A 16,527-nucleotide genomic window follows, 5' to 3' on the forward strand; every position below is an offset into this window, starting at 1 on the left:
TGTTTTATGCATTTTGGGTATTTATTTATTTTGGTTCTTTTCATTTGTTTGCAAAATATCTGATATGTTCACAGCCGGTGAGTGGGCCACGCCATTTGTTTGAAAACATCTGTGTTTGAAAAACACCCACTGTGCACAAAAACAACAAATAAACAATCCAACACTAAATTATCTAAAAAAAGTTAAGAAAAAAACATTACAAACACCTGCCGTAATGTGTAAATATTTAAAAGCCAACTATGGTACGCACGCACAAACCGACAAAATGAAAATATGCAAACAAACGTGAATATATTCAAACACTTGTACAAATACTCAAAGTTAACTACAATAAATCAAAAAAGAACTTTATACCTCAAAGCCGAAGAATACTTTTCCTTAGTAGTTCGAAACTTGCGTGAACAATTCAGGGTTTATGTTGACTATCGCGAGTCATTAACTCGTTCACAGTCAATTCGTATTGAATCGTCGAGTTGCACAATTTTACCACAGTTATAATACATTTTTTATCATAAAGAGCTTGACTTCGGAAGAGATCGAACTTATGCATCCATTTTTACAGCAATATCATCCATATGTGGTTAAAATGCAAAGCAAAACTCTTCTACCACAATATTTGGGAATGTATTATGGATGTGAAATACAGTTTTTGTCACAAAATGCTGTGCTCGGGTATACAAATTTTTGGATTTCGTTATCTGCTAGACTTTCCTTTTGATAAATGCTCGCACTCCATCGACGGCTCCTTGCAAAAAAATTATATTCTAATAAAGAGTATTTAGTATTTAATTATTTTATATAATCAACCAGGCTTTATAATATAAATTTGATTTTAAACTGAGAGCAGTTACCTTAAATAAAATAAATATTTTAGAAAAGCAACTAAAGGATTTCTTAATTTTAGTTAAGAGATTTATCAAGAAAATAATATGTCATGCGTTAACTTGTTTCTTTTAAAAGCAAACGATTTTCTCCTGACAACCTAGTTGAAATGAGCACCCTTATTTTGATTTGTAAGCCTATAATTTTCGCCAAAATCTATTTGAATAGCTATTTCAGTGGAATTTAAAGTTTGGTTTTTGCTCATATGTAAATAATTAATGTAAATGTATATATTTACATACTTAAGTCAATTTTATAAGACAAAAAATAATTTTCAATTTTTAAATTCCACACCTACGATGTCGCACGTGACCAATTTTAAGGAGTTACCAAAACCACAAATCTTCTGATTTTTTAACAATATTAATATTATTATATTAATTAAATATAAATAAATTTAAATATTTTCCTACGAAAATATGCAAAAACTTTGTAATTCTATTAATGTTTAATATTTTGTCTGTGGTGGACCTTCTGGCGGAAATGCTCATATCCCGAATTTCATTAAAATAGGTGGAGTGGTTTCTGAGATATGGTTTATGACCTATAATGGGCGACGTCATTTATTTGAAAACATCTGTGTTTAAAAAACACACACACACAAACAACAAATGAACCAACATATCGTTCATTTACATGAATAGTGTCATAACCCAGAAAACACGATTTTTGCACTCAGATACACAAAGCAAACTACAATAAATTATACAAAAAATAACTTTACACTTTAAAGTCGCAGAATACTGTCCCTTAGTATATCGCGGTCGACTGTAGTATACTATCCCAAAATTTGGATGATAAAATGGGTACCGTTGGAAAGAGGTGATTCTCCAGATTAAGAGATATTCCAGATATTCGCACTTGAACGTGTATCTTGAAATTTCCCGATATATATTAAAGTTTTTATTAATATTTTGCACTCTTTATTCACTTACACTTTACCACATAGTTTCTGCACATTTATTTTTTTTTTAATTATGACGAAAAGAGATGTAAATAAATATTTAACATTTTACATAAATCTTCATTTCAACAATAACAAAATGGTTGCAGGTTGACAAGTAATAAGTGTTGCTATTTTATTGCCATTATTCATATATTAACAGAATATAGGTAAACAAAAACGGTCACCAAAGCAGCTAATAGCGTTTTTAGACAGGAGCTAATTGATCAATTTAAAGGCCTCTGCTCGATTTAAACGCTTATTAAGATCGATTTACCATGCAAAATAAAATCTCTATTTATTTTAAATTGAATTTAAATCGACTTGAAAATCAAATTCCACTCTTCGACAAAGACGTACTATATACATTCCTTGTCTGCGATTGGTTGAATCTTTTGATAAAAAGCTACGCTAGATGTCGCTGCTGAAAAATATTAATCAGTTGATGAAACTTACCAACTTCTTATGAAAAGCAAAAACAACAATGTAGAACAGCTGATCGGTTATCGAGTTCTCGGTTGCCTATAGGCAACATTGTACTTACCGGCTTCTAAATCTTGTTACTTAAATTTTTTTGACCACCAGTTTTTTCAGTTATGTAGACTTATGTGCTGTGCAAGCTTACAGTAACTTTTTCTGTTATGAGCTCTGCACGTATTCATTCAGTACAGTATGTCAAGAAACAGTTTACACATAGAAAATAAATACACTTTTTCACTTTCCGCAGCAAAATTTTTACTTTTTACTTAAGTTCAACATATTTTTTTTAATCAGGGATGGTTACTTACAGTATTTGAAGAGATGTGATGTAAAAAAAGCTGCGAAAGCAATGCAAAAACCAACCAAGAACAACAAAAAACAAAAATCATTCAATTTTGTTAGTGTCAAGAAAAACTTTACACACTTCGATTATTTTACTTGTTAAGCACGTGTTATACAGTTAACCGTACTTCACCGTTACCTATTCTTCGTAAAGGCATCTACAATGAATTTGTCAATTAGTTGGTGATTAATTTTTGCTTTTTTTCATATCTGAATTACCCATTATTGTCGTTTTAATATTCCATGCAAAGGGTTTAGTTTGAAGAGGTCCAACTATTGCCCCATAATCCCCAATGGGGTAAAAACGTTTGAGATCTAACAGTAATGTTTTCTTTAACCCTCTAAATAGTGTAAAATGGCTAAAATTGATCGGATAATATGGAAATACAAGAACCAAAGCCAGAAAAAGGCCCTAAATTATAAATAAGTGGACATGTACAGTGCTTAACGTCTCGAAAACTTGACAAATTCCAAAAATTTCGATCAGTGTTCTAACGAAAGAGTTCTAGGAAGAGTGCAATATTCAGATTTCTCATGAAACTGCGCGACAAAACATGCTACGATTGATTTATTTTAAAGCAAAGTGAACTATATAAATAAGTAAAGATTAGAGAGTCATTAAAAACAAAAAATTCATGAGAAAAGTGTTAACTTTATTTATAACAATTTATTTTTGCTTATAAGCAACATCCTGTAACTAATGACCAGGATACATAGGACTTTGAAATTTTTATCACTTCATATTTTAGTTAAGTCTAATATATATCTGTACTAAAAAAAATGTTAGCTCCTCATATTTTAATTCGGGCATGAGAGGGTTAATTGTGATCCCGAACAATGATGATAAACGATTTCTAGACTTCATGGAATTCAAGAGAATTTTATTTGAGTTAACAACATAAAAAAATAATAGTAATATTTGTAAGGTTCTCATTATTGCCTTATTAAGAAATTTTTGGTCATTGTATTGAAATATTTTGATACTTGTAATTGATTTGAACCATATTTAGTCCGTGTCATCGGGCTGTTATGAAAATAGTATATACCGAATTTCATTGAAATCGGATAGATAGTATCTGAGATATAGTTTTTTACCAATAAGTTGGCGACGTCATTTGTTTGGGAACATATGCGTTTGAAAAACACCCACTGTGCACAAAAACAACAAGTGTACAAACATATTTTGTCGCACCAAATCCAGCTCAATACTAACCCTGCCAGCCAGGCCTAACCACTTTACCCTCATGTTTCTTCAATTACTAACACCAACGCACACGTTTTCAAAAAAAATAATTATTATTATTTAATTAATCTTTTTACCTTCAATTAACTTTTTTTTAGAATTTATAATTACAAATATTTAATTACTATATTTTTTAAATTTTATAATAATTATTATATAATTAATCTTTTTTTACCTTCAATTAACATTTTTTCAGAATTTATAATTACAAATATATAATTAATTTTTTTCATATTTTATAATTATTATTGTTTAATTAATAATTTTTCAGCTTTGGCTGGCAGGGAAATTATGAGAAAAAAACAAATTTCAAAAAAAAAAAAATCTTACACACACCTGCCGTAATATTTAAATGCCAACCATGAAACAACACAGAAACCGACAAATATGAAAATATACAAACAAACGTAAATATATTCAAACACTTCTCGTAATGTACAAATACGCAAAGGCAACTACAACAAATTATACAAATAAGAACTTTATACCTCAAAGCCGTAGAATACTTTTCCTTAGTAGTTCGGACAATTCAGGGTTTATATTGACTATCGCGAGTCATTAACTCGTTCACAGTCGATGCGTATTGAGTCGTCGAGTTGCACAATTTTACCAAAGTTATAATACATTTTTTATCATAAAGAGCTTGACTTCGGAAGAAATCGAACTTATGCATCCATTTTTACAGCAATATCATCCATATGTGGTTAAAATGCAAAGCAAAACTCTTCTACCACAATATTTGGGAATGTATAGAAAAAACTCTTGAAAGCGGTCAACAATAGTTTGTGGTTATGCGCAATGTATTTGGTTCTCATCTTGACTTGAACTTGAAAGGTATTGCCGTGGATCGCGAAGCGTCAGAAAAGCAATTATAAAAGTGTTTACATACTTATAAAGATTATAACGAATTTTATAAAGCTAAAAGTAAGAATTGAAATTGAGGAGGAAGTCAAAAAGAAATTATTAGACACATTGTCAAGTGATGCTGATTCTATGCTATTCGCTCTTAGTCGACATACATGACTGCTTTCGTGTCGTGTCGAAGCAGGGCGAAAGGTCTCAACCGTCTGGACGCAGCGAAAACAGCGAATACGAGGATTGTGATGATATATTTTATTGACATTAAAGCTAAAGCTGTTAAGTATAGAATTAATGTCGATGAAATTTCTACTTATTATCCCGAACAATATGCCAAAAGATGTCTAAACTTCATGGAATTTAAGAGAATTTTATTTGAATTAACAATATAAAACATAATAGTAACATTTGTAAGGTTCGCAATGTTGCTTTGTTAAGAAATTGTTTGTCACTGTATTGAAATTGTGATTTGAATCATAAATTGAGTACGTTTTCGTCTTTATGCGTAAGAATTTTTCAGTATATTGAAAATTTTACTCTAATATAATTTAATGTAAACGTTAGCCACAGAAACGAGTGGAGGGGTCTGCTGGTATAAAATAAAGACTAATATCTGAAAATAAAATATTAATTTATTTAATAAAATAAATGTCACCATAGCCCTGCATCGATAATGATTTTTATCTAAGAAAAATATATATGAAACTCCCTAAATAATTATTGAAGTTGAACAATACAAATAATTGAAGGAAAAGCTAAGTTCGGGTGCAAAAAAAAAAATACTTATAGTCCATAAAATGAATATCTTAAACTTTCTTAATATTATCTTTATACAACCTTTTTAGAGGGTATTTGTTTTATGCATTTTGGGTATTTATTTATTTTGGTTCTTTTCATATGTTTGCAAAATATCTGATATGTTCACAGCCGGTGAGTGGGCCACGCCATTTGTTTGAAAACATCTGTGTTTGAAAAACACCCACTGTGCACAAAAACAACAAATAAACAATCCAACACTAAATTATCTAAAAAAAGTTAAGAAAAAAACATTACAAACACCTGCCGTAATGTGTAAATATTTAAAAGCCAACTATGGTACGCACGCACAAACCGACAAAATGAAAATATGCAAACAAACGTGAATATATTCAAACACTTGTACAAATACTCAAAGCTAACTACAATAAATTATACAAAAAAGAACTTTATACCTCAAAGCCGAAGAATACTTTTCCTTAGTAGTTCGAAACTTGCGTGAACAATTCAGGGTTTATGTTGACTATCGCGAGTCATTAACTCGTTCACAGTCAATTCGTATTGAATCGTCGAGTTGCACAATTTTACCACAGTTATAATACATTTTTTATCATAAAGAGCTTGACTTCGGAAGAGATCGAACTTATGCATCCATTTTTACAGCAATATCATCCATATGTGGTTAAAATGCAAAGCAAAACTCTTCTACCACAATATTTGGGAATGTATTATGGATGTGAAATACAGTTTTTGTCACAAAATGCTGTGCTCGGGTATACAAATTTTTGGATTTCGTTATCTGCTAGACTTTCCTTTTGATAAATGCTCGCACTCCATCGACGGCTCCTTGCAAAAAAATTATATTCTAATAAAGAGTATTTAGTATTTAATTATTTTATATAATCAACCAGGCTTTATAATATAAATTTGATTTTAAACTGAGAGCAGTTACCTTAAATAAAATAAATATTTTAGAAAAGCAACTAAAGGATTTCTTAATTTTAGTTAAGAGATTTATCAAGAAAATAATATGTCATGCGTTAACTTGTTTCTTTTAAAAGCAAACGATTTTCTCCTGACAACCTAGTTGAAATGAGCACCCTTATTTTGATTTGTAAGCCTATAATTTTCGCCAAAATCTATTTGAATAGCTATTTCAGTGGAATTTAAAGTTTGGTTTTTGCTCATATGTAAATAATTAATGTAAATGTATATATTTACATACTTAAGTCAATTTTATAAGACAAAAAATAATTTTCAATTTTTAAATTCCACACCTACGATGTCGCACGTGACCAATTTTAAGGAGTTACCAAAACCACAAATCTTCTGATTTTTTAACAATATTAATATTATTATATTAATTTAATATAAATAAATTTAAATATTTTCCTACGAAAATATGCAAAAACTTTGTAAATCTATTAATGTTTAATATTTTGTCTGTGGTGGACCTTCTGGCGGAAATGCTCATATCCCGAATTTCATTAAAATAGGTGGAGTGGTTTCTGAGATATGGTTTATGACCTATAATGGGCGACGTCATTTATTTGAAAACATCTGTGTTTAAAAAACACACACACACAAACAACAAATGAACCAACATATCGTTCATTTACATGAATAGTGTCATAACCCAGAAAACACGATTTTTGCACTCAGATACACAAAGCAAACTACAATAAATTATACAAAAAATAACTTTACACTTTAAAGTCGCAGAATACTGTCCCTTAGTATATCGCGGTCGACTGTAGTATACTATCCCAAAATTTGGATGATAAAATGGGTACCGTTGGAAAGAGGTGATTCTCCAGATTAAGAGATATTCCAGATATTCGCACTTGAACGTGTATCTTGAATTTTCCCGATATATATTAAAGTTTTTATTAATATTTTGCACTCTTTATTCACTTACACTTTACCACATAGTTTCTGCACATTTATTTTTTTTTTAATTATGACGAAAAGAGATGTAAATAAATATTTAACATTTTACATAAATCTTCATTTCAACAATAACAAAATGGTTGCAGGTTGACAAGTAATAAGTGTTGCTATTTTATTGCCATTATTCATATGTTAACAGAATATAGGTAAACAAAAACGGTCACCAAAGCAGCTAATAGCGTTTTTAGACAGAAGCTAATTGATCATTTTAAAGGCCTTTGCTCGATTTAAACGCTTATTAAGATCGATTTACCATGCAAAATAAAATCTCTATTTATTTTAAATTGAATTTAAATCGACTTGAAAATCAAATTCCACTCTTCGACAAAGACGTACGATATACATTCCTTGTCTGCAACAAACAACAAGTGTACAAACATATTTTGTCGCACCAAATCCAGCTCAATACTAACCCTGCCAGCCAGGCCTAACCACTTTACCCTCATGTTTCTTCAATTACTAACACCAACGCACACGTTTTCAAAAAAAATAATTATTATTATTTAATTAATCTTTTTACCTTCAATTAACTTTTTTTTAGAATTTATAATTACAAATATTTAATTACTATATTTTTTAAATTTTATAATAATTATTATATAATTAATCTTTTTTTACCTTCAATTAACATTTTTTCAGAATTTATAATTACAAATATTTAATTAATTTTTTTCATATTTTATAATTATTATTGTTTAATTAATAATTTTTCAGCTTTGGCTGGCAGGGAAATTATGAGAAAAAAACAAATTTCAAAAAAAAAAAAAATCTTACACACACCTGCCGTAATATTTAAATGCCAACCATGAAACAACACAGAAACCGACAAATATGAAAATATACAAACAAACGTAAATATATTCAAACACTTCTCGTAATGTACAAATACGCAAAGGCAACTACAACAAATTATACAAATAAGAACTTTATACCTCAAAGCCGTAGAATACTTTTCCTTAGTAGTTCGGACAATTCAGGGTTTATATTGACTATCGCGAGTCATTAACTCGTTCACAGTCGATGCGTATTGAGTCGTCGAGTTGCACAATTTTACCAAAGTTATAATACATTTTTTATCATAAAGAGCTTGACTTTGGAAGAGATCGAACTTATGCATCCATTTTTACAGCAATATCATCCATATGTGGTTAAAATGCAAAGCAAAACTCTTCTACCACAATATTTGGGAATGTATAGAAAAAACTCTTGAAAGCGGTCAACAATAGTTTGTGGTTATGCGCAATGTATTTGGTTCTCATCTTGACTTGAACTTGAAAGGTATTGCCGTAGATCGCGAAGCGTCAGAAAAGCAATTATAAAAGTGTTTACATACTTATAAAGATTATAACGAATTTTATAAAGCTAAAAGTAAGAATTGAAATTGAGGAGGAAGTCAAAAAGAAATTATTAGACACATTGTCAAGTGATGCTGATTCTATGCTATTCGCTCTTAGTCGACATACATGACTGCTTTCGTGTCGTGTCGAAGCAGGGCGAAAGGTCTCAACCGTCTGGACGCAGCGAAAACAGCGAATACGAGGATTGTGATGATATATTTTATTGACATTAAAGCTAAAGCTGTTAAGTATAGAATTAATGTCGATGAAATTTCTACTTATGATCCCGAACAATATGCCAAAAGATGTCTAAACTTCATGGAATTTAAGAGAATTTTATTTGAATTAACAATATAAAAAATAATAGTAACATTTGTAAGGTTCGCAATGTTGCTTTGTTAAGAAATTGTTTGTCACTGTATTGAAATTGTGATTTGAATCATAAATTGAGTACGTTTTCGTCTTTATGCGTAAGAATTTTTCAGTATATTGAAAATTTTACTCTAATATAATTTAATGTAAACGTTAGCCACAGAAACGAGTGGAGGGGTCTGCTGGTATAAAATAAAGACTAATATCTGAAAATAAAATATTAATTTATTTAATAAAATAAATGTCACCATAGCCCTGCATCGATAATGATTTTTATCTAAGAAAAATATATATGAAACTCCCTAAATAATTATTGAAGTTGAACAATACAAATAATTGAAGGAAAAGCTAAGTTCGGGTGCAAAAAAAAAATACTTATAGTCCATAAAATGAATATCTTAAACTTTCTTAATATTATCTTTATACAACCTTTTTAGAGGGTATTTGTTTTATGCATTTTGGGTATTTATTTATTTTGGTTCTTTTCATATGTTTGCAAAATATCTGATATGTTCACAGCCGGTGAGTGGGCCACGCCATTTGTTTGAAAACATCTGTGTTTGAAAAACACCCACTGTGCACAAAAACAACAAATAAACAATCCAACACTAAATTATCTAAAAAAAAGTTAAGAAAAAAACATTACAAACACCTGCCGTAATGTGTAAATATTTAAAAGCCAACTATGGTACACACGCACAAACCGACAAAATGAAAATATGCAAACAAACGTGAATATATTCAAACACTTGTACAAATACTCAAAGCTAACTACAATAAATTATACAAAAAAGAACTTTATACCTCAAAGCCGAAGAATACTTTTCCTTAGTAGTTCGAAACTTGCGTGAACGATTCAGGGTTTATGTTGACTATCGCGAGTCATTAACTCGTTCACAGTCAATTCGTATTGAATCGTCGAGTTGCACAATTTTACCACAGTTATAATACATTTTTTATCATAAAGAGCTTGACTTCGGAAGAGATCGAACTTATGCATCAATTTTTACAGCAATATCATCCATATGTGGTTAAAATGCAAAGCAAAACTCTTCTACCACAATATTTGGGAATGTATTATGGATGTGAAATACAGTTTTTTTCACAAAATGCTGTGCTCGGGTATACAAATTTTTGGATTTCGTTATCTGCTAGACTTTCCTTTTGATAAATGCTCCCACTCCATCGACGGCTCCTTGTAAAAAAATTATATTCTAATAAAGAGTATTTAGTATTTAATTATGTTATATAATCAACCAGGCTTGATAATATAAATTTGATTTTAAACTGAGAGCAGTTACCTTAAATAAAATAAGTATTTTAGAAAAGCAACTAAAGGATTTCTTAATTTTAGTTGAGAGATTTATCAAGAAAATAATATGTCATGCGTTAACTTGTCACTTTTAAAAGCAAACGATTTTCTCCTGACAACCTAGTTGAAATGAGCACTTTTATTTTGATTTGTAAGCCTATAATTTTCGCCAAAATCTATTTGAATAGCTATTTCAGTGGAATTTAAACTTTGGTTTTTGCTCATATGTAAATAATTAATGTAAATGTATATACTTAAGTCAATTTTATAAGACAAAAAATAATTTTCAATTTTTAAATTCCACACCTACGATGTCACCCCTGACCAATTTTAAGGAGTTACCAAAACCACAAATCTTCTGATTTTTGAACAAGGTTTTTTTATTTTAAATGTATACAAATTTACTGTTTATACCCAAAATTTGCCGAGCTTGCTGCTTATATTTGCGATGCAGTGGGAACAAGTGTTGTTTTTTAATGGAAATGCGATGCAGTGGGAACAAGTGTTGTTTTTTAATGTCGCACGGGACATTAAATAATAGGATAATAAGAGAGCAAAAACTTACAGTTATTTGCAATCGCATGCTTTCTTATGTATTTTATTTTGCTCTTTGTTTATAAAGGTTTTACACAAAGCAAAAAATTATACATGATATGTTTCTTTAACAATTTTGACGAAAAAAACAAATGTAGTGGAAAAATCGAAATGAGAAAAGTAGCTCATATTCGACTTGGCTTTGGTATATCTCGTAATTGGTTATGAATTAATTTAAAATTAATTTAATATATATAAATTTAAATATTTTCCTACGAAAATATGCAAAAAATTGGTAATTCTAATAATGTTTAATATTTTGTCTGTGTTGGACCTTCTGGCGGAAATGCCCATATACCGAATTTCATTAAAATAGGTAGGGTGTTTTCTGAGATATGGTTTATGACCTATAATGAGCGACGTCATTTATTTGAAAACATCTGTGTTTAAAAAAACGAATAGTGTCATAACTCAGAAAACACGATTTTTGCACTCAGATACACAAAGCAAACTACAATAAATTATACAAAAAATAACTTTACACTTTAAATGAGTGAGAAAGAGAAGACATAATTGTCATTAGTGAAACCAAAAAATTCCCATAAAGGGAAATAAAAAATATTGAAAAACGCGAGTCATTTGCGCTCATACAACCAAAAAGGTAAGTTGAATGGATTTGTTGATATGTTTTATTATAATTTATATATAATTAATTAATTTATAACATTATTCCAGCAGCATACAACAATCAAACATATAACCAAAAAGATAAGTTGAATGGATTTGTTGATATAATTATTATTATTTATTAATAAATATTTTTTCAGATTTTATAATTATTATTATTTAATTAATCTTTTTACCTTCAATTAACCTTTTTTTAGAATTTATAATTACAAATATTAAATTACTATATTTTTTAAATTTTATAATAATTATTATATAATTAATCTTTTTTTGCCTTCAATTGACTTTTTTTCAGAATTTATAATTACAAATATTTAATTAATTTTTTTTCCAGATTTTATAATTATTATTGTTTAATTAATAATTTTTCAGCTTTGGCTGGCAGGGAAATTATGAAAAAAAAAAACAAATTTCAAAAAAAAAACTCTTACACACACCTGCCGTAATATTTAAAAGCCAACCATGAAACAACACAGAAACCGACAAATATGAAAATATACAAACAAACGTAAATATATTCAAACACTTGTCGTAATGTGCAAATACGCAAAGGCAACTACAACAAATTATACAAATAAGAACTTTATACCTCAAAGCCGTAGAATACTTTTCCTTAGTAGTTCGAACAATTCAGGGTTTATATTGACTATCGCGAGTCATTAACTCGTTCACAGTCGATACGTATTGAGTCGTCGAGTTGCACAATTCTACCAAAGTTATAATACATTTTTTATCATAAAGAGCTTGACTTCGGAAAAGATCGAACTTATGCATCCATTTTTACAGCAATATCATCCATATGTGGTTCAAATGCAAGGCAAAACTCTTCTACCACAATATTTGGGAATGTATAGAAAAAACTCTTGAAAGCAGTCAACAATAGTTTGTGGTTATGCGCAATGTATATGGTTCTCATCTTGACTTGAACTTGAAAGGTATTGCCGTGGATCGCGAAGCGTCAGAAAAGCAATTATAAAAGTGTTTACATACTTATAAAGATTATAACGAATTTTATAAAGCTAAAAGTAAGAATTGAAATTGAGGAGGTAGTCAAAAAGAAATTATTAGACACATTGTCAAGTGATGCTGATTCTATGCTATTCGCTCTTAGTCGACATACATGACTGCTTTCGTGTCGAAGAGGAAGCAGTGCAGGGCGAAAGGTCTCAACCGTCTGGACGCAGCGAAAACAGCGAATACGAGGATTGTGATGATATATTTTATTGACATTAAAGCTAAAGCTGTTAAGTATAGAATTAATGTCGATGAAATTTCTACTTATGATCCCGAACAATATGCCAAAAGATGTCTAAACTTCATGGAATTTAAGAGAATTTTATTTGAATTAACAACATAAAAAATAATAGCAACATTTGCAAGGTTCGCAATGTTGCTTTGTTAAGAAATTGTTTGTCACTGTATTGAAATAGTGATTTGAATCATAAATAGAGTAAATTAAATTTCAAATTAATCGGCTATACGTTTTCATCTTTATGCGTAAGAATTTTGCACTATATTGAAAATTTAACTCTAATATGCGTTAACTTGTCACTTTTAAAAGCAAACGATTTTCTCCTGACAACCTAGTTGAAATGAGCACTTTTATTTTGATTTGTAAGCCTATAATTTTCGCCAAAATCTATTTGAATAGCTATTTCAGTGGAATTTAAACTTTGGTTTTTGCTCATATGTAAATAATTAATGTAAATGTATATACTTAAGTCAATTTTATAAGACAAAAAATAATTTTCAATTTTTAAATTCCACACCTACGATGTCGCCCCTGACCAATTTTAAGGAGTTACCAAAACCACAAATCTTCTGATTTTTGAACAAGGTTTTTTTTATTTTAAATGTATACAAATTTACTGTTTATACCCAAAATTTGCCGAGCTTGCTGCTTATATTTGCGATGCAGTGGGAACAAGTGTTGTTTTTTAATGGAAATGCGATGCAGTGGGAACAAGTGTTGTTTTTTAATGTCGCACGGGACATTAAATAATAGGATAATAAGAGAGCAAAAACTTACAGTTATTTGCAATCGCATGCTTTCTTATGTATTTTATTTTGCTCTTTGTTTATAAAGGTTTTACACAAAGCAAAAAATTATACATGATATGTTTCTTTAACAATTTTGACGAAAAAAACAAATGTAGTGGAAAAATCGAAATGAGAAAAGTAGCTCATATTCGACTTGGCTTTGGTATATCTCGTAATTGGTTATGAATTAATTTAAAATTAATTTAATATATATAAATTTAAATATTTTCCTACGAAAATATGCAAAAACTTGGTAATTCTAATAATGTTTAATATTTTGTCTGTGTTGGACCTTCTGGCGGAAATGCCCATATACCGAATTTCATTAAAATAGGTGGAGTGTTTTCTGAGATATGGTTTATGACCTATAATGGGCGACGTCATTTATTTGAAAACATCTGTGTTTAAAAAACACACACACACACAAACAACAAATGAACCAACATATCGTTCATTTACATGAATAGTGTCATAACTCAGAAAACACGATTTTTGCACTCAGATACACAAAGCAAACTACAATAAATTATACAAAAAATAACTTTACACTTTAAATGAGTGAGAAAGAGAAGACATAATTGTCATTAGTGAAACCAAAAAAATCACATAAAGGGAAATAAAAAATATTGAAAAACGCGAGTCATTTGCGCTCATACAACCAAAAAGGTAAGTTGAATGGATTTGTTGATATGTTTTATTATAATTTATATATAATTAATTAATTTATAACATTATTCCAGCAGCATACAACAATCAAACATATAACCAAAAAGATAAGTTGAATGGATTTGTTGATATAATTATTATTATTTATTAATAAATATTTTTTCAGATTTTATAATTATTATTATTTAATTAATCTTTTTACCTTCAATTAACCTTTTTTTAGAATTTATAATTATTATTGTTTAATTAATAATTTTTCAGCTTTGGCTGGCAGGGAAATTATGAAAAAAAAAAACAAATTTCAAAAAAAAAACGCTTACACACACCTGCCGTAATATTTAAAAGCCAACCATGAAACAACACAGAAACCGACAAATATGAAAATATACAAACAAACGTAAATATATTCAAACACTTGTCGTAATGTGCAAATACGCAAAGGCAACTACAAAAAATTATACAAATAAGAACTTTATACCTCAAAGCCGTAGAATACTTTTCCTTAGTAGTTCGAACAATTCAGGGTTTATATTGACTATCGCGAGTCATTAACTCGTTCACAGTCGATACGTATTGAGTCGTCGAGTTGCACAATTCTACCAAAGTTATAATACATTTTTTATCATAAAGAGCTTGACTTCGGAAAAGATCGAACTTATGCATCCATTTTTACAGCAATATCATCCATATGTGGTTCAAATGAAAGGCAAAACTCTTCTACCACAATATTTGGGAATGTACAGAAAAAACTCTTGAAAGCAGTCAACAATAGTTTGTGGTTATGCGCAATGTATATGGTTCTCATCTTGACTTGAACTTGAAAGGTATTGCCGTGGATCGAAGCGTCAGAAAAGCAATTATAAAAGTGTTTACATACTTATAAAGATTATAACGAATTTTATAAAGCTAGAAGTAAGAATTGAAATTGAGGAGGTAGTCAAAAAGAAATTATTAGACACATTGTCAAGTGATGCTGATTCTATGCTATTCGCTCTTAGTCGACATACATGACTGCTTTCGTGTCGAAGAGGAAGCAGTGCAGGGCGAAAGGTCTCAACCGTCTGGACGCAGCGAAAACAGCGAATACGAGGATTGTGATGATATATTTTATTGACATTAAAGCTAAAGCTGTTAAGTATAGAATTAATGTCGATGAAATTTCTACTTATGATCCCGAACAATATGCCAAAAGATGTCTAAACTTCATGGAATTTAAGAGAATTTTATTTGAATTAACAACATAAAAAATAATAGCAACATTTGTAAGGTTCGCAATGTTGCTTTGTTAAGAAATTGTTTGTCACTGTATTGAAATAGTGATTTGAATCATAAATAGAGTAAATTAAATTTCAAATTACTCGGCTATACGTTTTCGTCTTTATGCGTAAGAATTTTGCACTATATTGAAAATTTAACTCTAATATAATTTAATGTAAACGTTAGCCACAGAAACGAGTGGAGGGGTCTGCTGGTATAAAATAAAGACTAATATCTGAAAATAAAATATTAATTTCTTTAATAAAATTAATGTCACCAAAGCCCTGCATCGATAATGATTTTTATCTAAGAAAAATATATATCAAACTCCCTAAATAATTATTGAAGTTGAACAATACAAATAATTGAAGGAAAAACTAAGTTCGGGTGCAAAAAAATATACTTATAGTCCATTAAGTGAATATCTTAAACTTTCTTAATATTATCTTTATACAATCTTTTTAGAGGCTATTTGTTTTATGCATTTTGAGTATTTATTTATTTTGGTTCTTTTCATTTGTTTGCAAAATATCTGATATGTTCACAGCCGGTGAGTGGGCCACGCCATTTGTTTGAAAACATCTGTGTTTGAAAAACACCCACTGTGCAAAAAAACAACAAATAAACAATCCAACACTAAATTATCTAAAAAAAAGTTAAGAAAAAACATTACAAACACCTGCCGTAACGTAAAAATATTTAAAAGCCAACTATGGTACGCACACATAAACCGACAAAAATGAAAACATGCAAACAAACGTGAATATATTCAAACACTTGTACAAATACTCAAAGCTAACTACAATAAATTATACAAAAAAGAACTTTATACCTCAAAGCCGAGGAATACTTTTCCTTAGTAGTTCGA

General features: G+C 29.4%; 2 pseudogenes; both read left to right on the forward strand.

Moving 5' to 3' along the window:
- The first annotated feature begins 369 nt into the window (after positions 1-369).
- LOC128923434 (phosphatidylinositol 5-phosphate 4-kinase type-2 alpha-like) lies at positions 370-5,101 on the forward strand (annotated as a pseudogene).
- Positions 5,102-9,982: 4,881 nt separating this feature from the next.
- Positions 9,983-13,014, forward strand: LOC128923443 (phosphatidylinositol 5-phosphate 4-kinase type-2 alpha-like; annotated as a pseudogene).
- Positions 13,015-16,527: the final 3,513 nt, after the last annotated feature.

The sequence above is a fragment of the Zeugodacus cucurbitae genome, chromosome Y (assembly GCF_028554725.1).
Source record: "Zeugodacus cucurbitae isolate PBARC_wt_2022May chromosome Y, idZeuCucr1.2, whole genome shotgun sequence".
Lineage (NCBI taxonomy): Eukaryota > Metazoa > Arthropoda > Insecta > Diptera > Tephritidae > Zeugodacus > Zeugodacus cucurbitae.